The sequence below is a fragment of the Piliocolobus tephrosceles genome, chromosome 5 (assembly GCF_002776525.5).
Source record: "Piliocolobus tephrosceles isolate RC106 chromosome 5, ASM277652v3, whole genome shotgun sequence".
Taxonomy (NCBI): domain Eukaryota; kingdom Metazoa; phylum Chordata; class Mammalia; order Primates; family Cercopithecidae; genus Piliocolobus; species Piliocolobus tephrosceles.
Genome location: NC_045438.1, coordinates 69,818,335 through 69,821,315, shown reverse-complemented (window position 1 = coordinate 69,821,315; position 2,981 = coordinate 69,818,335). Strand labels below are relative to the sequence as shown.

Below are 2,981 nucleotides of genomic sequence, written 5' to 3'. Positions count from 1 at the left end.
CACTGGGTCCCTCCCACAACATGTGGAAATTGTGGGAGCTACAATTCAAGATGAGATTTGGGTGGGGACACATCCAAACCATAACAGAAGGAAACAAGTGTTAAAAAAAAAAACAAAAACAAAAGAACCAAACACGTTACACCATGATCTCTCCAAAAGAGATTTTCTTAAAGAAAAAAAAAATTTGTAAGATGGGGTTTAAATTAAAACAAGAAGAAAAGAATACAGTTTGATCAATAGTTTCGATTTTGAATGTACAAACAATTGACATGTCCAGGGATAAAATATTATAGAGGAATCCTTTTGATATCAATTATATATTATTGATTTGTCAAATTAGGCTAACAGCAGTTCACTTTCAACCACTCAATATTTCAACCCTTCATGTAACAAAACTTATAAAATCCCATTAGCTCTTCTTCTTCTTTTTTTTTTTTTTTTGAGACAGAGTCTTGCTCTGTCCCCCAGGCTGGAATGCAGTGGCCTGATCTCAGCTCACTGAAAGTTCCACCTCCTGGGTTCACGCCATTCTCCTGCCTCAGCCTCCCGAGTATCTGGGACTACAGGTGCCTGCCGCCACACCTGGCTATTTTTTTTTTGTATTTTTTAGTAGGGACGGGGTTTCACCGTGTTTAGCCAGGATGGTCTCGATCTCTGGACCTCGTGATCCACCCGCCTCTGCCTCCCAAAGTGCTGGGATTACAGGCAAGAGCCACCACGCCAGCTCAGCTCTTCCTCCTTTTTTTTTTTTTTTTTTTTAAAGAAAAATGTTAAAAATACTGCTGAATATACTCCACATTAGACAAACCAAATTTGAAAGTTTTTAGTACATATGTATTTTATGTATACTTACCATGAGTTTAGAAAAATTTGTAATCCCACCATTCTATCCCAACAAACCATAACTCCCATGTCTGCATTTTTCAGCCAGAAGGCTTAGAATCCATGCTTGAGCTGAAGTCTCAATTAAAACCGCTGCCTGACCCTGTAGTTCATTCCACCCTCCATGTTCTACCTTGGTTATTTCTCAGGTCTGCTCCACTCCCACTACAGTTACTAAACCTCTCTGATTCCCAAAGATACCTGGATTACCACCAAATCTTCCACCTCTTTCTGTCTGCTGATATTGTGCTTACACTTGCATTGGATATATGTATGCTGATTCCCTTAATAATCAAGTGCCTCCACAAAGAGACTGCACAAGCTAATCATCTGCAATGTAAGAAAGGCAAAGTCCCTGAATGGTTTGGGAATGAAGACATCTATCACACCTCTGCAATGACAAAAGAACTGCTGAAGCTTATCAGAATTCATCTTCTGTGTACAACACCTAACAAACATATTTTTGCTTCTCAAAATCTCATTCAGGGTTTGCTTAGAATTAGGAAGCATACAGCCACACCATCATTTATCTGTCTTATGTTGCTGTGACATTCTTTCACCTGGGTTTCATATTTTATAAAATGAACAAAGCCAAGTCCCTTTGAATAGCCAGTTCTGACATCCTTCTTGACCTGCACCATAAGAATTTCTCTGAAGGTACTGCAATATTCTTTCAGATCCTGTTCAGTTGTTTTCCATGGGAGACCCAACACTGTTAAAGCAGATGTTTTCAGGACTGCTCTTTTCACTTTTATGGCTAATGAAATATCTGTCTTATCCCTTTTTCTGTAGTTATCTACAGAATAGTTGACAACATATATCAAATTTCCCCAGCCAGCATTGGGGGCATGTAGAATTCCTTCTACCAGCAGACACCCCTAATACCCTGGGACTCTGGAATCCTGTAGGGAAGCCCACATGCCCCTGGAAACTGACCTGTAACCGTGGGCAGCAGCACCGTTCCATAGTCTTCTGATGGTATTTCAATAGGCTCATAATTCTCATCTCTGGTTACCTGAATACGTGTACATATTTTTTTATTTTTCTGCTAGGCCACTGCTAGGAAGCCCAGTAGGGTCACTGAAGCAGCTATAGATCCAAGAGAAGCCCAGCTACTTCTTCTTTCTCACAAAATGGCCCATAAAAATTTTGAACCATTTGAACCATGTTCCCTCCTGCCCTTCCTTACCAACCCATGCTCATATACTTCAGAAGCATACCATATGGAATCTTCTGGTTCCAACTTTTTTAACCAAGCCTAAAATTTGGAATATTCATTCATGTTATGAAGGGTATCAAAAATTTGTATCTTTTTAGCAAATAAAATAGTCAATTGTCTGAATCTACCACATATTTTCATCTCCTCTCATGATGTATAATATAGTATTTATTTGGATAAATTACATTCAAAGACATATTTTGAGTTCAGTGTAACATTTTCCTTTTAAAGAATATCCCAGTAAACACCTTGAAATGAATACAGTTAAGTTGTGTAAAAGTTCTCTTAAAAGAGTGGTGGTATATAAACTATTCAGAAAGTAATAGATTATTTTATTCTTGAAACAAATAAACTATTGTACTTAATACTATATTCTTTAATGTTATATTTTATTCACAGTGTGGCTTCATATTAAGAATTTCTCTACTCAAATTAAGAAGGGAATTAATTTATGTTAATATTAAAATGCATCAATATTTCATTTTGTTAAAGGGAAATTCACTAACATTAACAGCCAAAGCAGGTGAATTATTCCATGATTGACACATTTTTGTACTAATCAGATTATCATTGGGTCATTCAGCACCTCTCACTTTCAAGCTTACCTGCATACTTCCATGAAGGCACCTGAGGAATTTCATATTGGGAATACTTTGGCTAGTTTTATCAGGAAAAAAAAAAAAATATTAAGCTGTTTACTCTTATTTGTTTACTATTTTTACTCATTTGCTTATCAGTTCTCTGCATATTGCCTCACACAATTTGATGCAAAATTGCGAAGTGGTGAGTTGTGCTTCTCTGTCTTTTAATGTCTGCTTAAATCCTTTTAAAGGGATTTGGTTACTATCGTTGCTGGATTATTTCTGCTAAAATCATACTT

The 2,981-nt window shown here is 36.9% G+C and overlaps 1 pseudogene; it reads right to left on the bottom strand.

Annotated features, from left to right (window-relative positions):
* Window positions 1-966: 966 nt before the first annotated feature.
* LOC111538632 lies at window positions 967-2,742 on the bottom strand (annotated as a pseudogene).
* Between the last annotated feature and the right edge of the window lie 239 nt (window positions 2,743-2,981).